General features: G+C 32.9%; 1 protein-coding gene across 3 annotated transcripts in view; it reads right to left on the bottom strand.

The window, feature by feature from the left end:
* LOC129942285 (solute carrier organic anion transporter family member 5A1) overlaps positions 1-24,087 on the bottom strand; it is a 208,825-nt gene that overhangs the window by 66,458 nt on the left and 118,280 nt on the right. For all 3 annotated transcript variants that reach the window (XM_056051153.1, XM_056051152.1, XM_056051154.1), the window contains one exon: positions 2,342-2,395. The gene's annotated coding sequence lies outside the window, so the exon portion shown is untranslated. The remainder of the gene's footprint in view (positions 1-2,341; positions 2,396-24,087) is intronic.

Below are 24,087 nucleotides of genomic sequence, written 5' to 3'. Positions count from 1 at the left end.
TTCCAGCTTTGGAAGACAACATTTCCGAAGAAATTCAAGCTATTCCGGCCGAAATGCTCGAAAAAGTTACCCAAAATTGGACTTTCCGAATGGACCACCTAAGACGCAGCCGCGGTCAACATTTAAATAAAATGATCTTCAAAAAGTAAATGCCATGGACCAATCTAACGTTTCAAATAAAGAATCGATGAGATTTTGCAAATTGTATGCGTTTTTTTTTTTTTAAAAGTTCTCAAGCTCTTAAGAAATCACCGTTTAGCTCTAAGTGGCTTTGAAATTTTAGAACATAACTGTATTCTAAGCAAACTGATATAAAAAAAGCGCGGTAATTGCCGTGAATCTTTTATTGATTTGTCATTTTTCGTTCGGCGATCTAGGTCGAAAACATGGATTATTAATTAAGACATCATCTTAAACGTTAAACCAGGTTCAACGTACATTATATTACTGTATAAAATAGGCTTGACTTTTTCAAATTTTTTAAGAACTAGCTGTTAATTTATTATTGAGTTTTTTTTTAATATTTATTGAACTATACATAAATGTAATAAACAATACTCAAAAGCTTAAAACTACCAGAGCTTCTAGCTTAAAGGACTTCAATCTTTGTTAAATAACACGAAGTTCTAAAGATTTGTTTTATATAATTTTCCGACATTCTATCAATATTTGTAAGTTTTGAATTAGCGATAGATGTAGACTTATTAGACTTTTGGCATTACAAAATATCTCTGGATAGAATGTCCATCACCGTTAAGGTTGCACAAATTGAGAAACGATACATTGCTCTATTGTCTTCCTTGTAACTTCCATAGATTGTAGCATAGGTAAAGGGGTCGTATTAGTTTGGAAGGCTTTAGGTATCCACTGTCCAGAGAGAAACAGGGATTGTGGGTAAGTACTGGGCCAAATAATGTCCATTGAGACTTTTTTTTATCGTTTTTCAACATAAAATATGACAAACTGTTTATTTTGGCTTTTTGTAAGGATATAATGTCTAACAGACTAAACAGACCTTCTTTAAACAGAATAAATGTCTGCACACACAGGCAAAATGTCTACCTTCGCATTATCTAATTTCAAATTTAAAATTTGATGGCCCAGGAAATCGAAGTTCGATCTCAAACTGATATCAAAATCAATGTTCTAACTTTCAGGTTAGGTTAGGTTAAAGTGTCTGTCCGTGATGGAGTATTACACACTTAAGCCAGTTGTTGCTCCATTATAATACCACACGAATTTTGAAGACTTCTTCTTAGCTCAATGAAGCCAATAGGAGTTACTTTTGACACGTGAATCATATTTGTGTAAGTGTGTTTGAGATCGTTTAGGTGGTTATATCAGAACTCTCCTAGGTAAAGGTCTAACATTTCTTGGCTAGAGCAGGATATGTGCCTAGGAAGTGAAGAACTGTTTTGTCATTTTCTTCGTCCAATCATCTGAGAATACACCTAGCCGAGGGGCGTACTTTCCTATTAGACAGTGTTCGGTTAAGACACCAATTATCACGCTTACAATCAGCTTAAAGAGATATCAAGAACCTTGAGCCCTTTAAATCTATAGTAGGTCAAGTGTTTTAGGAGCCTGACAGGTGGTGATTTGCATCCTTTTGGATCCGGATATCAGACGTTTAAGCCAAGACTAGACTTTTTTTATCACGAAAACTTTTGTTTGAAATACGATACAGTGATTAGAAATCCAAATTTAGAGACTTTATTTAAGTCGATCAGAGTACCCACCCTCTCATTAGTTTTTGCTTCATCTGTACAGAAGTGGATCGACTCGTCTTCCAGGAATGCCCTATTCTCCCAGAAAGAAGGTAAAGAAATTTGAAAGTTGGGGAATGGTGAAGTCTGTGTACTTTGGAATTGATTCTAAATAATTAAGAATTACGGAGTAGCCAATGCTGTTATTAGCCAGCTATGATGAAGCTCTGAGGCGAACAGCAGAGTTTGCAGCAATTTGTTTGCTGACTATATCTGAAGGTGTCAGATGGTGTACGGTGTCCAGTGCGGTAGATGTGGTCTTACGAAGCGATCCGATACATAGGCAAGCCGAACGAGGGAATTTTTATTTTAGTTTGTGGTGGTTTACACCTTAGTTTCCTGAAACAGATAAAACAACGACATTCGCATAAGCAATCACTTTATGCTAACGCTTGAGGACTTAATAAAGAAAAGATATACAAACAAAAAAAATCTATCTAAAAAAAAAAATGTAATGTCATTCTAATTTTTCAAACTTTTTCAAGAAATCCGTTGTTATTTTTTTTTCAATGCGTCTAAAAATGTATCTCAAATATTTTATTATTTTATTAGATTTTTTTATAATGTTAACTTACCTTTTGTTTTCTTTTGTTACTTAATAAATCCTCAAATATTTTCTTTAAGTACACCTGAAAGGAAAGAAGAAAATATTTGTATAGAATACAAAACCAAAAACAATACGAAATTTCTATGATAACTTAGTTTTGTAAATTTATTACTAAATATCAATTAAGAAATCAAGACGAAATTATTTAAAAATTAAAAATTCTAAAATATCTGTCTATAATTGTTGTTAAATACATTTAAAAAGTTTTGGAATTGTGAATTGTTTTTCACAAAATTTAGAATTTTTGTTTATTTTTTCCCCAAATATTTTTTTAAACAAATCTTTTATAATCTTACAAAACACACAAAACAATTTGAAGTAATTTTTGTTTATATTTTCAAAACACAACACACACTTTCAGTTCATTCACATTGTTACATTCCCTTGATGGCCTTGATATGTTTGTTTTTGTTTTGTGGGTTAACCTTGACTCATAAGGAAAATAAAACCAGATAACATTAATTTAATTGAAAGTTTATATGTTTTTGTTTTTAATTTGAATAAAATTCAGAACCACAAGTAGTAATTTGAATCGAATAATTTGTAGTAATAAAATGGTACAATGACCCAAGCAAGCGTGTGCTTATAACCTTATAAACTTTCGTCGTGTTAATTAGATTAAACTTGTTTAGATAAGAGAAAATATTAAAACTTAAACGTTTTAATAAATTGAAGAATTTACTTAGGTACATTTACATAATGGAAGTCGTTGTTATCATGTTTTATATTGTTTGTAAAAATGTTCATTGATTTTTTTTATAATGATTTACTTTCTTAATCAAATTCTTTTTAAATATACTATAATCTTAGAACAAAAGCAGGTTTCTATAGCAACATGTTTGAATTTATTCAAACAACAAAATAAAGGAAGTTTTACATTTTTGATGGAATTTTAATGGAAGTGAGAATTCCAATGCATAGAACGGAAGTCCTCTTAAAGAAAGTGGTTAGTTCCCATGGTTCAAATATATTTTGAATAATTAAGAATGATTAGCAACAACAAAAATAATAGGTGGCGCAACAGTCCATAGAGAACTAGAGCCTAGTGACTTACAACTTAAAAATTACTTTTGGAAGATTTGTCAATTCTTCGCCTGTCGGTCGAAATCCAAAATCAGAGGTAAAATTGAAATCACAAAAATAAAAAATTTCAAAAACCAATTTCAATTAAACCAAATTCACGAAACTCCAAAATTACGACAAACTAAGCTCCTAAACCCTCCACCTTAAACCTTTCTTTTGTTACAGAATCGGCAAAGGCCTCTGGCGTATAAAAAGATAGTCACTTTGGCCCTGTCCTATTTATACTCACCATTAATGATATGGAGTTGATTTCTAAATATTCCCTTGTCTTCTTTTACGTTGATGACACAAAATGTTTCAAGTCTATTACGTAGATGCATGATTCCTACCTTATTTCACTAGATCTCAAAAGTTTTTCACTCTGGTGTAAGAAAAAACAGCTTAGACCTAAATACAATTAATAAATAAATTGGCTTTCGCAACAGTCCGTTGAAATCTAGGTCCTTTAACAGTCACTTGAAGTGTCATCAAAAATTATATATAAAATGAAGCGTCATAATGTCACGTTGTGATTTATCAATTCATCAATTTTTGAACATAACGCTATAACGTCATAATTGAACCCTTACAATCGGTACAGAAGGTGGAAACATTGCTGATTCCGTGAGGTCGTGCATTATTGAAATGCATGCTCATTCCAGCTTATTGCCGCTGCAAGTGCAAGGGCTCCTGATGACCCCGATTCATCGATTTCCCGACATTAATTTGCAATAACGAAACTTTTTTCGTCCGGCAGCGATTGAAGATTATTACTTGAACGACATATGATCCCAACAAGTCGAAGCAACAAGCCACATAACATGACCAATTATTACTTTATTAAGAAGGAAGTTTCCTAGTCGCTGTATTTCTGGATTTTGCGACACTCAGCAATACTCAAACGAACTGAAGAATTTTCGAACTCAAAAAGAGCATTGAGTTTTGGCCGATATACCTCCTGATATATTTAAAAGAGTAGTTAAAAACTAGTGCAAGGGGGACAATTAAAATTATTTGATCTGGTAAATATTTATGGCTACATTGAACTATGGAAGATTTTTTTTATTTTTCTAACTATTTTAACAATTCAAAATTTAAGTACTAGATGCTTTCATTTGTTTATTTTTTTTTTCAACATGACGGATGTTTCTTAGAACAAAATTTGACGTTTTTGACGTCTGAGTAAATATTCAGCTTCGCTTATTAAAAAGACACATGGAAACAAGCCAGACATTTTGAACAAGTGATGTGAAATATTAAACGTCAAAGTGAGCCGTCAACAACAACAACAAATCCGTGAAAATTAATATTACAACATGAAACAAACAAAAACTTTTAAAATTTAGATATTTAACAAATACTTATAAAATTTTTCCTTTCTATTTGTAATCTGGAAGAAGTTCCTATGTTTGCATTCTCAAGTTTGTATTTAAATGTTTTTGCAAAATTTGCATTAAACGTATGAACGTCAATACTCCAGACTATGGTGTTTTGTCTGGTATACTTGGTTCGTCATGGTTCAATGGAATTTAAAACATAAATTTTCGGAATGATAAAAAAGTCCTGTTTGTTCGTCAGGCGTTTAAAAATGTTTAAGAAATATTAGAAATACTTAACTTGGTTGCACAAGGCCAGGCAAAAGTTCTGAACATCCCAAAAATTGTGCACCGGTACGTTGTCAAGACCTGGAAGATCGGTGCTTTGACCGTCCGCAGCCCTGAAATTTGTGGCGAAGTTTTGAACGACCGCCAGAGTGTAAATGGCGTGGCGTCACGGACTACATCTTCATAATATTCTTTCTAAATAAAAAAGTTTTTCTTCTTTTTACTTTATTAACTTCCCATAGGAAGTTATTGTAATGGGTCCGATTTGTCGAATTGAAAATTTTGACATTTCTCGACGTTTCAAGGAGTCGAAATAAGAACCGAAAGAGATATCGACTAAAAATAAATTTTGTTATACAGATAACGTAGAAAGGCCTCTCAAGAAAATTGCGTGGGTGGTTTTTTACTATAGCAATTTAAAAAAAAGTTGGAAATTTCGGTTAACCCCAAATATCTCTCGAACCAATAACACAAGAGCCCTGAATTGAATTTTTAATTATATATTGTTACGTGATACCAAACCAGTATATTTTTGAAAAAAAAAACAAAAACGGTTTTTTTATAATTAAAAACAAAACGGAAAAAAAATTGTCACCTTGAAAATTTTACGAATAAAAATGATTTCATCTCCAAACAAAACAAATGCAACGAAAAATAATGTTTTAAAAAAACATTCCTCGAAATTGGTAAAAATTGAATTTCGACACAAATATCTGTTCAAAATCTTACGATAATGGCTTTCAACTATTTGTATCTTTTAAAAAATATTGTAGTCAACATTCAGTAACATTTTGAGAAAAATCGAATTAAAAGTTTTTTTTTTACAAAAAATAAAAACCTAAACAAAAAAATTAATAAAAGTTGGTAAAAATTGATTTTTGACTTATATATCTTTTCAAAACTTTGAGATATTGGCTTAAAATTATTTATTTGTATCTGTTAAAAAATATTATTGTCAACATTCAGTAAAATTTTGAGAAAAATTTAATTGATGTTTTTTATACAAAAAACATAAAAATAAAATAATAAAAGTTAGTAAAAATTTATTTTCGACTCAAAAATTATTCAATTCAAACATTGAAAATATTATCTTCAAACTTTTTTTTATTTCACAGATAATATTGCTTTGGCCATTTAGTAGTTTTTTTTTTAATAAAAATCAGTCCGTTTTTTCATAAAAAAATAAAATCTACAAAAAATAGTACGGATTTTGGTAAAAATTGATGTTCGGTTCTTGATATCTCTAAAATTAAATTCATTCATCCAATTTGTAAAAATTTAAGAAATGCTACTGAAATTGGTAAAAATATTGTTTTCGACTAAAAACTATTTAACAAAATTAGATTTTCAAACTTAAACTATTTCTTTAGGTATATGAAAAATATTGTTGGTAATTTAAAATGTTTTGAGAATAATTCAACTGACAACTTTTAAACCAACACGAAAACCTACAAACTTTTAAGCAAGACAAATCGACAGACGGGATGGGAAGTTATCAGTGTGGGTCGCATCGGAATCTCTTTTTTTCATTTTCGATGAGTTTAAAATTAGTCGAATATGTATATTTTCAAAAATGGTAATTGAATGTAATGTACGACTGGGTAGCCCGAACTTTTTCAAGTATTCAAAAAAGTCTGTATACAAATATTCACCGTGTTTTAAGATTAAAAAATGTATACCTGCAAAAAATGATTTTTTTTAAAATTAATATGGCATTTGATTTGTCAAAAAACCTTTACATATTTTCCAAAATTTGTATTTGAAAACCGTTAGAGTTCGTTTTTGATTTTTTTAATTTGAGTGTAAAATTGTCTTCAGTATGCAGTTATTCAGACCTTATTAATATTTGTTTTACGTTTCAATGTTGTAAGAAAGTGATTACCCGTTTTCGAGATATCAAATTTCGAAAAATAAAGACATTTTTGATCATCAAACATTATTGAGGCAGTATAAGAGTTTGTGTATACAAACTTATTACAATCAGTGCATTTCTTGAATAACTTTAAAACAAAATAACGGTACTTTGGGGTCTACTTTTCTGGAGCAACACAAAGTATTTTTTTTTATAGAAAGAACCAGAGAACATTTATAGAAAATTTAATAAAAATCTATCGGTTGGTTTTTGGAATTTTCGAATATTCTATTTTTGTCCAAAAAAATTGTATGGGGAATACTGTATTGTATTGAAGGAATACTTTTTTCGACTTCTCCACCATTGTTATTACATGTTTGATTAAAATCTTGAGTTTGAAGTTTTATACGAATTGTAAGAAAGATATTGTACTCAACGTTTTGAAGTCGATACAAGTCACAATCAAAGGTTTTTAAATAGATGTTTATGTGTGCGTGGGATATTTTTCTCGTCGGCTATATCTCAAGAACAGCCAGGAATATAGACTTCAAATACATTTTGTTTTACAGAAAAACACATTAATCTGTTTTTTTTTAAACCCTCTCTTTCTAAAGGTGAATTTCTCACTGAATGGACAAATTTGTTCATAATTCCTATTCAAAAAGTAGGACCCAAACAGAAAATACCTAACTACCGTTTAATCTGCAAACTATCCACCATTCCAAAACTTTTTGAAAAACTTGTGTGTTATACATTTTTATTTCTGCTTAAGGAAGTGTCGGGCAGGTCGACAATTACTAACCTTTCTAATTTCACAAACTACGTTTTCAATCAAATTTAGGCAGATTATCAGGTTGACGTCATCTATACTGACTTTGCAAAGGACTTTGATAGAGTCAGCCACACTATTCTACACAACAAACATCAAGAATTGGTTTTTATTCAAATATTGTGCAATGGTTGAAATCTTATCTAATAGAACGCATTCAATTGGTAATGTTTTCTCAACTGCTGTACATGTGTCATCAGGAGTCCCACAAGGTAGTCACATGGGACCCTTACTTGTTCTTATTTTTATTAATGAAGTGCCAGATATTTTTCATAATTCTCTTAGACTTTTATTTGTTGACGATCTTAAGTTTTATAGATGCATAAAACAAACTGATTATTGCATCCGCTTGCAAGATGACCTTAACATGCTTATTAAATGGTGAAGGAAAAATCAATTGTATTTAAACGTTTCAAAATGTCAATGTTTTATATTCTATTGTTCTTACTATCCTACTTTCTCGAATATAAAATTGGCAGTAGTGTTCTTGAGAGAGTCAATGAAAAGAAAAATCTTGCTGTTGTTTTTGCCTCAAACTCAATTTTATCAAACATGTTGAATATATTGCTGGCAAAGCTAACTCCATGCTTGGTTTTATTAAAAGAAATTCATCAGACTTTTCAGACCCTAATACTATCAGATCTCTTTTTTGTGCATACGTAAGACCTATTTTAGAATATTATTGTGTGGTTTGGAACCCATACTATAGAATTCATTCATTAAGAATTGAAAGAGTCCAAAGAATTTCACTAGGTTTTTTGTATGGAAACATGGATGGAATATTGAAATTCCTTCATATGCTACGAGATGCAAACTAATCGATTGTAAACAAACTCCAGATTATCAGTGTGGTTTGCATCAAAGCCTCTTTTTTTAAATTCTAATAGATACAATATTTTAACATCAATGTGAACTTACCGTTGAACTAAATCCAAAAGCATTAGAATGACATTTTATTTGACAGCTGTCAAAATAGAAGGAAGTTGTTAGTTTTTAAGTATTTAAATTTAAGTTTCACGCTTAACTAATTTTAAAAATTCTACACTGCCTATTTAAAAAAACCCATACAATTTCTTTTACAGGGAACACAGCGATCTTGGCTCATGCTTAAATCCTATGGGACAACTTCTAAGAATAGACGTTTCACAAAACTTTGTATTGTTTGTTTTCGGAAGTCAGCTCTTAATACGGATTTCTTATTTAATTCAGGTCTTACACATGCATCAACTATGAAAATGTCATTTCGCATTAAATTTCAAAAATCCTAAACTCAAAATAGCCAATTCAACCACAATGATGAAATTCATACCAGAAAATGGAAGAAGAAAAGCGAAGAGAACTAACACCAACACACACACACAACACACAACACACATGATAATCTACTTCGTAACCTATATATTCCTGGATGATATTCATCCAGCTTCTCGCTTATCTTATCCCCTTTTTCATAGATTATTTTTAGACTCTACCTCTAACCAGGCATTGAATGTTTTAGCCGACCAACCGACGTCCAGAGTCCAGAATCCAGACTCCATTTATACAGTTGATTGCATAACCATGGTCTCTTTTCTAGAACACAAAATAAATCCTCCTCTCTTCTTTTGTTTTAAAACTAGTAAATTCGTTTATGGCTTTTGTCCATTGTTCATGTATTCAACCCGGACAAATATCAAATATATGTCCTTAGATTTAGCCTGTCCAGTGTCCATCCATGGCCCCCTCCGCTTCTCTCCTTGCAAACCAATATTCCAAAAGCTTCTTGTCATTTTTACAACTGCAGTATAACGTAGGTCTGCAATTGGAATGACCAACATCGCATACGATTCGAATACAGCCAGCACAATGGTTGGAAGCTACCTTCCACCTTCCTACCATATATGTCCCTTATTCACACACAGTTTAGCTCCAGGTCTATAATATATCCTTGGCCAACGACCAATATTTCAAAAAAGGAGCAACACAAAAAAATAGGGAGGACGTGTCGTTGGGACATTATTCCCTTATTTTTCTTCTTTTTTTGTTCTCTTCTTCTTCTCTTATTTTTACATAAAAACGGATTTGCCGAGTTAGACCCTGGGCTAACAAAAATAAGAAAGAAAAGCGACGTTAAAAAGAACACGTTAAAAAAACTACACAAATTCAATCGGTGGTAAAAAGCTCCGAAGCAGCTCTTTGGTTTAGGTTAACGAACTAGAGGGGCTTGGGCATACAAATACATTTTTCTTCTATAGTTATGTTGATAGAAGGGAATAGGTCTACATGATTTAGGGAACATGAGACTTAAAATGTAGGTAGCTGGGTAGGTATGGTAGGAAACTTATAGAACAACAACCATAAAGGCGCTAATGCTATTTGAAGTACCTACACTATTTTTCGGGACGCAAAGTGAACACGAAAAGCAGCAGCAAGCTTCAAAACCAGCACCAGCACCGCACCAGTTTCAACTCAACTAGGAGGCTCTTTCAGATATAGGTCACTTCGATAACGGGTATAAAGTTGTTTATTTTTTTGTTCAAGTTTTTTGTATTTTTCATCCCTGAAGTTGTTTTTCTCGTTGCCTATATTTTCATAGTTGGATCAACTAGCACTTTACATCATCAAAAAGAAGGGTTTGAGTTGAGGTTCGAGTTGGTGTTAAGGGGAGTTTTCTGGGAATTTTTGTATAGAGCTTGTTTTTTATTCCATAAGGGAAGGAAGGAAACTAGGTTGTTTGGGAAGATGTTAATAATTCAGTATGGCATATATACATCAGGGAGGGAGAGTGAGTGAATAGTAAAGTTGGGAATGAAGTTGACACAATCAGGTTGCATTTTGGACAGCCAAGAGTGCTAATTCGAGCACTATGTATGTGGAAAAGGGTGGAAGGGTTTGATATGGATGGATGGCTGGCTGAATGAATGGAATGAGTGATTTAAATATAGGCTGATGTTTGGGCTAAAATGAAATGGAAAATGGGCACGGAGCCGGCTATGGAGGGAGAAAGGGTGTGGGAATTAGGTGAATTGTTCCAGAAAGACATACAAACGACACGTTTACTGAATTTTAATTGAAATTGCTTTGATGACACATGAAGTAGCAGGAGCAAGTTCTTGGCAAGAGATTGAGGTGTTTTCGAATGAATAATTGTGAGTTCTGTAGAAAAGTAAGAAGAGAGAGAAAAATAAAACACGATTTTGGAAAATTGACTTTTTTGCAAATTGAAACGATTGCCATGAAAGTTTAAAAGATTGATGGGTTTGAAACTGCCTTATGTCAAATTTTGATAGAGCATAGACGTGATTTTTTAAAATTTGAAGTGAGTTAAAGTGCCAGGTTGTGGTTTAAAGAATTATGTAAAAGACATTCCAAGAATTATAGTTTTGAATACGAAATTAGAGCTTTTCAATGGATCCTGTCAAAAAGGGACTTATACATTTTGACAGTGGCCATATTATTGAAGCGACATCTCTCAAGTAAATTGTTGTGTATTGTTACTAAATAAAAATTTATAATCTGTTCGGGATGCTTTAAAAGATCTTGATAATAAATTTTGTAGAAATTATCTTTCTTAACAAACAATAATTACAAATATTACATATGATAATGAGTAAAATGAAGAGATCTTACTCGTATATCCAAGGTGGCAATCTAGATACATTGATAAGTCCAATCTCTTCGGAGAGCGGTCCTACGGATTCTGGGGAGAACCAATTAGTGTTCATAAAAAAGGAGTTCAGAAACACTAAGGATTACACCAACAATATTTTTCGAAAGCATCACTTCATTAAAAACGTCAACGCAAAAACTAAATGGCATAGGAGTTTTTAGCGAAAAGTGAAAACATAGAAATTAAAGATCAGCAGTGTTCCATAAACAGAAACGAGATCTAGAAAGATGAATACGAAACCTATTTTGAGAATTTGGCAAAACAAAATTTTAGCCAGAAAACAAATTGCAAGTCAACAGCAATAATTTAAGAGATGAAGACAAAGTCATCCTGTTAGACAAGAAGTCTTCAAATGGCATAATTACAAGTAAAAAAAAATACTTGCAGTGGACACCCGACAAAAAAACTGTTTTTTAGTATCATACTGAAGAGAAGGAACTCTGATAGGAGCAGAAACTAAGGAAAATCAAAGACAAGTAAAGCAGAACTTTGTTCAGAGACTCTTAATAAAAATCAGCAGACGATTTTAATAGTTGTAAGTCCTGAAACTATGAAAACATCGAACAAAGAAATAGATTTAAAAGTTTCAAAATTTTAAAAATATTTTGTATGTTTTGTTCGGAAGGAACCAAAGTCATGTTTTTTACATTATAATTAAAAAGTGTATTACAAATTTCTTTGATTTTCGGGCACTCTGCTGTTAAATGGTTGATGGGTGAGCTGGGTGTGTCCAATCCTCAACCTGGTGAAGCATTTGTTCATGATTGCAGGAGTAGAGGTGCGGTAGATAACTTGGCTGCAATTTTGGTTGATGGAAGAATAGTGGTGATGATAACGAGATCAATCTATTATTTTAAATTGAGGAAGTCAATTTTAAAGAATCGTTTTTGGTAGGTTGGTATTTTGATATAGCTATATTAGGTTATATTGGCTTCGTTGTCTGCGTGCTCATTGCCTTTTACACAGATGTGACCTGGCACCCAACAAATTTTTAACTTCTCCAAGTTTGATGACTTTGTCTTTGATGTAGGATGATCGATTATTGACGTTTTCGATGGCGGCTAGGGTTGAAAGACTGTCCGTGCTTATCACTGTTTTTTGTTCTTGGATTTACAGGCGAATTGCGTGGCTTTTAAGTCCTCTAAGGTTATGGCTGAAGAAACAGAGAAGAATGGTGGTAGCTTTTCTGTAGATATTGGATTGTTAATTGAGCCTTACTCCATCGACCAAGAGAATAGTCCAATTATTTCTTATGAAAGGATGAATCAATTCCTTAAAATGCTGAAGATACACCTCTTTCGGATTGAATCATTTTTTAAATTGAGTGAGCGTAGTTTTGATGGATTGCTTCGGTCATAGCCAAGGAGGACTACAATCGACATCTTTTTTTTAATTTTTGGTTCAATGCCGAGTTTTCTCATACATTAAAGTTATGTAGAGGACTGATGGTTTTTAGGTGTCTTTAAGCGTTTTAGGATTTTCTTAGAGTCCAAAAGAATTGGAGAGTCATTCTTACAAGTCTTGATGTAAGGACTTCTTTTCTTTTTGTGATCGACGAAAAACCTCCCTCAGCTATCATATTTTTTAAAGGACTTGTCTTAAAAGCTTTGAGGCTGGCTCTGATTGCAGCGCAATATGCTAATTGAAAAGGCTGGATGTAGAATTTTGCACATTTGTGATACATAATAAGGCCATAATCAATTTTTGATAGTATTATGGCTTTTGTAACATTTATCAATGAATTCGTATGGCTCAAACTATTTTTTTTATGCTAAATACCTTATGATGTTGAGTCTGGTAGCCAAGTAAGTTCTTAAAGCTAAACAATGTTCCTTTAAGCTAAATTTACAATCAAATACAATACATAGTGTACTTAATTTATTAACAGAAGAAATAATAATATTTTTTATGTTAATAACAGGACAAGAACATGTCCACCATTCAAATAAAAAGCTGACCTTTTTGTTGAACAATGTTTTCTAAACCATTTCCAGCAAATACAGATCACTTACTTACAGTTTGTTGGTAGGAACGACGAGTGTAAAATTTCTTTTGTCACGCTCAAAGAAGTAAGAAGCAAGTGTCCACATCATGAGTTACGTAATTAAAAATGAGGGTAAGATCTTATTACCTTTCAAGTTTTGAAAGAAACCATATTCTTCAAAGGACTCCAATTTATAAAAAACATAAGCTTGAGCTACGATATACCTACCTATATCCATTATACTAATCATGGTAAAAGTTTTAAAAAAATAGTAACTTAAAAGCCTCATCACTGTTTCACTGATAACAGAAGGCAGGGCCATAGAGACATATTAGGAAAGTGGGAAGCTGATGAATCCGCCAGAAATGTTACAATACATCCCATTCTACCACGTTTGGCTCATGTTAGATTACCGCGCTGTTGCTAATGCAAAACGCTATAAAGAAAGCAAAGATCAAGTGGAATAACATCACTACGTGTCAGGTCACGAAAAACATCTAAGCTCGATAATCGTCGTCATAACCGGACACTGTCTAATAGGAAAGCACAGGCGGCTAAGCGTATTTTTAATTGACTTTTGCATAAGCTGTTTTAATAAAGAAAAGGAGGAAAATGTTCCTAACCTCCTCTGTATATTCCTTGCTCTAGCTCAAAAACGCAGGATCTATTTAGGAGAATTCTTCCATAATTATCTAAAGGATCGCAATCATTATTTATTTAAATATCGCAATTGCTTAACAACGGCTGAGCCAAAGTCATAAAAAATTTACTTTAATTATAAAAACTATCATAAGATACAAAAATTCAATGATTATTAAAAACGTTCATATTGAAAAATGAGATCTAAGCAATCTTTGTAAGGTTGTTCCGTTCAGATTTTGTTTTTTACTATGAAATAAAGTGTTCCAACGCTTAACCGAATTTACAAAAAAATTGACGTTACGATGTTAAATATGAGTAAGGACGGATAATAAGCTGATGAGATCTGTTTGAGGTCGCCCTTCTTACTCTGTCAAAACAAGTAAGTCTTAAAGCAGAATCGAACAATGAAGTTCTCTATATTTTTCAAATCAAAAATCCTATCATCCTACGTTATCCAAAAAGTTTTCGCCCACTCGTGAAACAGCAGTAACATAAGATTTTACAACCATAAACTAGGATAGGAATTACCAAGTTTTAGCGAGAAGCAAAAGACGATTAAAAGTCACACCAAGATTTTTTGCTGCAACCACATATTCGATTAGAGCATTCTTCAGAACAATCGGTGGAAAATGAGAAATTTCAAGAGATTTTCTATTAATTACAAGACATTTGGGTTTTTTAGGATTCAACATTGGCGCAGAAACTTCCATGTTCGATAAGGCCAAGTGGACAGCTGAAGTAAAGCTTAACGTTATCAGAATACAAGTGAGAGCTGCAATTAACTAAGTTCATTTACTTAAGCAAAAAACAAAATGGAACCCAGTATGGAACCTTTTGGTACACCAGTAGCTTTCGGCAACAAATTTGACAGAGTGTCACCAACTTGCACTGCTTGCTGCCAATCATTAAATTTTCCATGAGCTTTCCACATAGATTGACATGATTAACGGAATCGAAAGCCTTCGAAAAATCCAACAAAATTAGAAACGTAACCTTGTCTTATCTTATGCTTTTCTAATGCAATCAGTAACGTTTAAAAAGCGGTAACACAGCTGTGTTTCTTCCGAAATCCAGATTGATAAGGGCTGAGCAGTGAGTTTGTAGATAGAAATATGTTAATTTGCTTTTGAAGGATCCTTTCAAAAACTTTCGACAAAAACGGGAATACCGAAATAGGTCTAAATTCATCTCTTTTAGAGTTTTTGGGAAATGGAATGATTTTAGCAACTATCCATGACTAAGGGTATATCGAGGAAATAGTATTGAAAGCTTTTGACTTGATAGAAAGTACACTTTCAGCTACATCAGCACTATCTACTGCAGAAAATTCAAAACCAGGCTCATTGGCCAGTTAAAGAAATTAAAGGCCAAATTTGTTTACACAACTTCGTTTGTCGGTATTTTCTTTCAATGAAAGTTTAGTGTTTGTACATTCAGCGGTGACATTAGCAACTGACGTTTTGAAATTATTGACTTCATTTAAAGTGAGCTGATATTCTTTTGTATATCAACAGTGAAAGATTCCAATTGTTCGACGCGGTTGTTAATATCATTTAAACTGTTTTTAATGTTTTTGAAATCGCGACCTAGCTCCTCTGTTATTCTCTCAAGTTTTTGCGACGCTACTTTAATAATAAACTTACTTTGTTGACGTAGTTTATCTTCCATCCAGGAGTGATCATCACACTTCCCGTTTTTAGCTGAGGCTAATCCCGATGATTTGTTAGGCAGAGCTTTGGGTGCATGGAGAGGAGCGTGTTTTAGTTGACAGCGATTTGTATAGTTGTAAATGTGAGTGGGTTATTTAAGTAAATTAAGTTGTGTTGGAGGACAGAATCAGATTGGAAAGTCACTGAGAGGAAACTTTTTCTTTGTTTAAATACAAAACTTGACGCCCCATAATTTTAAAAGGCTTGATAGCAATTTTAGATCAATAATATTTAGAAACAATGTCACCAGAAAGTACGTATTCTCAGCAGATCACTTGGACTTTCGTGTGGTATCACAATAGACCAATGAACTAGCCTAAGTGTGTTTTACTCATTCCCGGACAACCACCTGAACCTTAACTTAGTATTTGGGACTTGAGTATAAACTTGATAAACCCTTCTCAGACAGTACTGAAATCTTATGTTACAAACCTTTACAAAGTAGAAAGCCGCATTGAAGTGCAGATACCTCGTAAATTTTACATACAAGAAATAGCTGATATCACCTCTTTTAAGACCAACTCTGCAGATGACACTGCAATACTGTTGCCATATAGATCCGTTGCAAAGGCTACCAAACCCTGTAAAATGTTGTCGATAAAGTTTCTGGGTGAAATATTGTTCCAATTTCTGCAAACAGTACAGAAGTACTTTACTCCAATACTGCCAAATACTTTGGAATGGCTTTAAATGCAGAGTTTAAACGGAGAGATCACGTCAAAAAGAATGGAGAAGAGCTTAACTTGAAGCTCAAAAGGAACTTGAAGGAGAAGGAATGTACTGGTTAATAGAAAAAGAACTCTGTCTTATCTATCCAGAGAAAAGTCATGTTTCAGGAGCAAGTACCAAGACCCGTTTGGACTTATAGCATCCAACTATGGAACTGTTTTAAGAAAACCAAAAAAAAAAACAAAAGTGCTTCATGCAATAATAAATGACAATTTTTTTATAAGTATATAAGATCTACATCATGACCTTCAAATTGAAATGGTTACAGAAGTGTTTAAAAACACAAGGCGTCATACAATCAGCGATTTCAAGGTCATGCCAACTCCGAAATGGAGACCACCTTAAATTTGTGAGACAATTTTCAAAAAGTAAGAAGAATTAAACCTCATGTGATAAAGGTTTAAAAGCTATGGCAAAGTATTACAGCTAAAAAATTTCTCTAAATTTAAAGGCGTAAGAGTTCCACACTATTCGATACCGATCCTTACCAAGTGTCTTTTGAATATTTCCATCGGGTAGAAAAACAAATCTTACAATAGGAACTTCCAAATTTTGAGTCTTTAAAGCTACATCTGTCAAATCAACTGTCATTTATTCAGCTTTTTTTTATTGGCAAATCACGAACCACATAACAAAACTGTATGGCCTACTGTCAAGGCTTATTTTTTCCCAAGATAAAATAAATAATTTTAAATTCTGAATTCCACCACACATGAATTTAAACAAAATGTCGAACGAAACAATAGAACTATTTACCTTCATTGTTTTTATTCACAAAAACAAAACAAAGAATAAAAAGCAAAAGAAAATAAAACAAAAACTTAACCACAATTTAAACGCGCGTTACACATGACGTCTTTATTTGTGTGAATCATTTTACATTCTTTTATAACTACTTTACTAACTAAACTTGACAAACAATGAAACATAAAGAGCTTCTCAGTTTTTCATTCATCTTATACAATAAGACAGGCGGCGTTAGGTTGACAGCCTTTTAATGCCGTCCAAGAAAATAATATAATAAAATTTTATTTAAACTATCACAACAAATAATGAAAGAAGATAGAGAGGTAAATAACAACAGGGTTGCCATATGCCATTGTGCTTAAAACAGTAACTTTAAAAAATGTTACGAAACAAAAGTTAAAGGTTACACAATTTTTATAAAAATAACAAATTTGATGAAATGTAAAGTGGATGCATCAAATTATTACAATAAGAATAGAAATGTAACAAAATTACAGATTTTAAGAAATTTTGGGCGGTCTTATGTTTTCGAAATTATCGGCTTTCCCTTTTTTTTTGAGTCCTATGGCTCAAGATTTCCCTGGTTTTGAGTTTAAGGGGTTGTCGGAATCATGATTTTTTGTGGTTTTTGAGTTTTCGGTATTTTCTTGATATAGTTTTGGTAAATTTTTTTGAATTTTGATTGAGAGTTGTCAGAGTTTTAATTTGTGGTTTATCTTTTGCAATTCTCAATATTTTATTGTGTCCCTATTTGAGGATTCCGTAATCTTGTTCCTGGGTTTATTGATTTTTTGATTTAAATAAGTTTAAGTTTTAATGGTTTGTACTTCAAACATTCGTAATTTTATTTTTTTATTATGTAAGGTTATCAAACTCTTGGGTTTTTGGAATTTTCTGTTTTAAAATTTGTAATTCCTTTCAAACACTGACGTAGCTTTTCATGATTTTTCTTTGCTTGGGATTTTGGATTCACTAGATTTGTCGATACTTTTACTGATTTAGGATTTAACTGACCTTGAATTTACATGATTTTAGTTTTTATTGGTTTAGGGCTATCAGGACTATTCGTCATTTCTGTTCAGTTTCGTTTTATTCGCAGCACAATTTTTACATTATTTTAAATTTGACAAACAATTTGAGGGATTTAGAAAAACAAAATTTCTTTACAACTTTAACATAAATAACAAATTTATAACAAGATTTTAAGAAAAGAAAAAAGGATAAATAAACATATTTAAAGGAAAACACTACAAGAAAAAAAAAACCCTCATATTAAACTTAAAAACTAGTATTGCGCATAAACCCAAAATATTAGGAAAGGATTTTTTATTATAAGTTTTAAATGAGATCATTATCTAAAAAAGAACATCTCTCGAAAAAGTTGTCTTGTAATTTGTAGGACTTTATTTTGACATATCTGTAATTTTTTGATAAGTGAGGACTGGCTAAAATATACAGTTTTTTCTACTTCGTGTGAACCAAGCGACCTGGCATTTTTCGACATTAACTTTAATTTTCCACTCATTTAAGTAACTAAGAAGTTTATCAAGGGAACACTGTAAGTAGTTAAGTTCGTCTTGAGCAAAAACACTTGATGCAAAAAGTGCAGTGTCATCCGCGAACATGGCAATTTCAGTACTTTCAAGCTTTGGAAGATCGGATAAGAAAACGTTAAAGAGAATGGGACCCAAAACAGATCCTTGAGGAACGCCAAATACAATATCAAATAAAGAAGATTTCGCAAGTCCAGTACCAACAAAAAACTTTCCGTTATTCAAAAAAGTTCCTAATAACTTGGATTAGATGTCGTGAAAAATTCAACAAAATTAGCTTAAAGATGAGTCCATCGTGCCAAAGAGCATCAAAGGCTTTTTCTATGTCTATAGATATATTTTTTAATTCCAAGGACTTGGTGGGGGATGGAGTGACCTGCTCTAAATTCGAATTGTTCAATTTGATATATGCTTCTTTTATCAATATGTTGCAGGAGTTGGTCCTTTAACACCTTTTCAACACCTAAAGATAGCTCATAACTTGATGGCTTTTCTTTAGGTTTTCCAACCTTGGCAATAGGTATAACCTTTGCTACTTTCCATTTTTCTGGAAAATAACAGTGTTTGATACAAATATTGAAGATAAAAGTTAAAAAAGTTTGTAGGCAGTGCTTTTAATAATTGGATGCTAATTCCATAATCTCCAGGAGATTTCTTTATTGTCAGGTCTTCAAGCAAGCCATTTACTAAACTTTTCTTAGTAATAAGTGTACTTGGTTGAAAAATTACAGAATCTTGGGCCTCTAAGAGTTTTTTGCGAACAACATTATTGGTTACGTTATCACTTAAATGAGCGGACACTGAATTATTGCGGTTGAAAGTTTGATCGAAGGTATTTGCCCTTTCTTCGTGCGTAATAGCAACATTATTTGGTACCCTAAGAGTAGGTTCAGCTAGAACCTCCCTGCTTAGATTTTTTGTTGCATTCCAATAGGGTTTTGAACCCTTATCAAAACTTAATAGTAAGTTGTTCCACTTTTGATTACGAAACACTAAAATTTCATTTTGAATTTTATGATTTAGAATTTAAACATTACAGTCTAATTTGTAACAAATCCACTATCTCCTTTCAGTATTTCGTAAACGGATCAAAGACAATATGTTACCCGGCAAAGGTTGAAGGTTTGAAATGGAACTAGGATTTCTGGTTTTTGGTATAGGTATTTGAGCAGCGTTATTGATAGTTTGCCCAAACTTTTCTAAAACGCGGTCCACATCTTCAAGAGATTGAACATCTTCAATCGACAAGCTTCCGTTTTCGTTAGGTTGTGTTTCTCAGGATTTTGAGATTTTGAAGTTCAGAATTTGAAGTCCTTAGGTGTTCATATCTCTATTTAAAATTTCATGGTTTTTTTTTTAACTTATATATGCTGTGTTTTAGAAACATGTAATATAAAGATTACCTAGTAATTGGTTTTCGTGATTCTTGTTTTTTTTTATTTTGAATTTGGTCTTAGGCTATCCTAGAATTTTCAGTATTTATTTGCGAGAATTCAGGTTTTGTATTTCTTGCTTAGGGTTTTTATAGATCTTGGGTTCTCGTATGTTAGGGTTTTGCGATTCTATGTTTACAAGAGTCAGATTTCAATTTTATAAAAATTAAAAAGTCCTTAAAAAAAGTAACCGGATTTTTCTTATGTCTCGTAGCTTATCTGCGAGATAATCGATTTTACAAATCCAACTTTGCTAAATGAAACTCGGAGGCCAAGCTCCAGGCCTACGACGAAAGATATTGCGCTCGCCAAAAGTTTTTATCCATAAATTACGGTTTCATTGCGTAGAGCGAATCGAACCATTATTTCGATTATAAATTAGCACAATTTGCGATCGTTGTTCAGGAGTAAATAATTTTATTTTAAAATGTCAAACTAAACTGAGCATAAATCAAGTGTCACCTGTCAAAAAGACAAACTCCGAAAAAAGTATTGTCAAATTGAAAAGTACATGTCTAAAAATGTTTGTTTAATTATGAAAGATGTTTAATCGGGAAAAAAACCTACATATTTCTCAAAAAAAATCCATACATTATAAAGGGTGGTTAAGTTTTAAAAACCGAAGTTAAATGTGAACCACACCTAAAAGTCAAGTTATTTGCTGCATTTCATTTGACACATCTCAATTTCAGAATAACTCAATTTGAACCATGGAAAGATACACACCCAGCCTTATTATGAAAATGGCCGTTAAAACCATAATACACATCGTGCAGTTGTAATTTGTTCTGTCAAATGAATAGTGACAGTTTGGTGTGGTTTATGGGCGGTATCATCGGGACGAATTTTTCCAAAGTGAGACCAATCACAGTAAGTGTAAATGGTGTTCGCTATCGGGAGATGATATCGAACTTTTTATGACCTAAATTGGAAGATATGGATTTGGATGATATATGTGGTTTCAACAGGACGGTGTCACTTGCCACAAAGCTAACGAGAAAATAACTCTTTTGCGCGACAAATTGGATGTTATCTCAGGTGATGCGATGTCAATTGTGATTTGACACCGTTGGACTTTTTTCTTTAGGGTTATTTGAAAGAATGAGATAATTCGGCACATTTACCGCATGGAATCTCAATTATCCTTTAGCGTCATGGAAAATACTTATATTATCATACAAATAAATGACAATACTTTCCTAATTTGAATTTCATTCAAAATCAATATCGGCCAATAAAATTTAACCACCCTTTATTAACAATGGGACCCGATAACAGCCAAATGACCAACACGGTTATGGGTGCTTCACTACGAATCAAAAGTGCTTTGGTTTGACGAGCTGCGATCGCGATTGTCAAAAGGTGACAGCTGTCAAATAGCGGCTTATTCAGAATGAAACCCCTTACTCTAAAAACCCCATATGTATCTTATTTGAAAGTATATGGCAACCCTGACTAAACAACTTTAAGATGCTTGTGATAAGGCAGTATAAGTTAACGCCAAATAAGCTGGAAAGCAGAGCTTCGCGTGGGAAACCAACTAGGGCAACATTTCACACGAGCTTCATCATTTCTGCTGACCTAGCGTCGGCAACAGCGGATGCACCGGACACTCACCTGTGGCAATAGGTGACATTAGAATTAAGAATTGAATTGTAATTTAGTTTAAGCTTGACTCTTGAAGAATAAAGATATTTTTTTTAAAAGAAAATAACTAAGGAAAATATAATTGGCGCCCAACCAAGTGTGGCTTTGCATAAGACATTAAGTGCTCGCGTAAGACGACGTTAAGTACCTCGCCGCGTGTGTTAAGTCAGTGCTCGCATAAGACGACGTTAAGTACCTCGCCGCGACTAAGCCAACACGAACCCACAACAAGAACTAGATCATATCAGGATTCTATAGAAACACTGAGGCTCACGAAGGAGTGTGTTGAAAGATACCCTAGTAGCAGTCAAGCAGTACAGCAGTGCAAACAGGACGAATGTTTTTCACACCAGCGGGAGTTATAACGTTCCTGGTTCTATTAGAGTAAGACTTAGTATTTAAGAAACTATGTTAATTTTTATACTACTATTTTTTATCCAAAAGAAAATTAATATAAAAAATTAAGTGAATCCAAAAGCAAATCTTTATAAGAAATTAAGTAAATCCAAAAGCAAATTATTATAAAAAAATTAAGTGAATCCAAAAGCAAACCTTTATAAGAAATTAAGTAAATCCAAAAGCAAATTATATTAAAAAAAAATTAAGTGAATCCAAAAGCAAATTACTATACTACTATTTAAGAAATTAAGTGAATCCAAAACAAATTAATTAAGAAGCAATTAATTAGAAAAAAAAATTTAAAAATTCAATTAATCCTAAACTGTACTGGTGAAACTAATATCAAGTGAACATATTTAAATAATCCTAATCATGGCTCCTCCGAATGATCAACCACAACAACCAGGTGTTGCTACACCTGCTTTGCAAAATTTAATATCAGCAATGATAACTCAAGCCATGCAACGGGAAGGTAGACAATTAGTCTACTCGATTATGAATCCCAATGCGGATCAGTTTGCAGGCATCGATCAAGGTATAAACCAAGATCAGATGGCAAACATTGGTGAAATGGACAAGCTTCCAGATATAGTACGAAGCCTACGCGAGTTCTCAGGGCAACCTGGCGAATTCAGTTCATGGCGCAAAAGCGTAGAAAGGGTCCTCAAAATTTACGAACCCCTTAGAGGATCTCCCAAATACTTCGGCATAATTAATGTCATTCGAAACAAAATCGTTGGTCATGCCGACCATATACTAGAATCATACAATACTCCATTGAACTGGAACAATATCTCAAGATGCTTGACCCTGCACTATGCAGACAAGAGAGATTTAGGAACGCTCGAGTACCAAATGACATCATTGGTACAAGGCAATAAATCTGTACAAGAATTCTATCATTCAGTGTATGAACACCTTTCACTGATATTAAATAAAATATCTGCTATGGAAGTCAGTGGAGAAGCACTTAATCTTTTAATGCATTCATACAGAGAAAAGGCACTCGATACCTTTATTCGAGGCCTTAAAGGAGATCTACCTAGACTCCTGGGCATTCGAGAGCCCTCTGATCTACCTCAAGCCCTTCATCTTTGTATGAAACTTGAGAATCAAACCTTTCGGCAGCAATATGCTGCTGCTACAAATAATAATGTTAGAAAAATGCAACCTGTTCCTCCTCCAATTTCATCTTTTCCACCTCAAATACCACCTAGGGGACAAATTCCAATTCGTTATCAAGGTAATATCCCATTCAATAATTATCAACCCAAATTAAATCCTCTCCCAGCTAACTATCCTCAATACACTCAACCAAGACCGAATTTACCACAAAAACCTACCCAACAATCCTTTTATCGTCCTCAAGTTCAACAACCCTTTTATCGTCCTCAATTTACTAACAATACCAAATACCAACAGCCCGAACCAATGGATACTTCCACTATTAAAACAAATAATGTTAATTATATGAACAAGCCATCAGCTCCTAAAAGACCAAACAATCCCCCTTCTCAACAAATACATCCCAATAAATTACAAAGAAATTTTCATGTGAACACCTCTTCAGCTGATCCAACTGAGGAACAACAATACGAACAAACCATTCAAAACGAAGATCAATGTCACGATCAAACTTTGCAAGAATACGTAGAACATTATCCACAAGATTATTCTGAAACTTTTCCACAACAAGATACAGACGATTCCTACAACCAGCAATCATTAGAATTAAGTGATATCCATTTTTTAGACTGAGCTGTTCCTCTCTTCCATATTTTGAGTGTAAAACGAAGAGTGGAACTATACTCAAAATTCTAATAGATACCGGATCAAATAAGAATTATATTCAACCTTCTTTGGTACCAAACCCTC

Source organism: Eupeodes corollae, chromosome 1 (genome assembly GCF_945859685.1).
Source record: "Eupeodes corollae chromosome 1, idEupCoro1.1, whole genome shotgun sequence".
NCBI lineage: Eukaryota > Metazoa > Arthropoda > Insecta > Diptera > Syrphidae > Eupeodes > Eupeodes corollae.
Note: the sequence above shows the minus strand (reverse complement) of the source record. Positions and strands in the feature narration are given on the sequence as shown.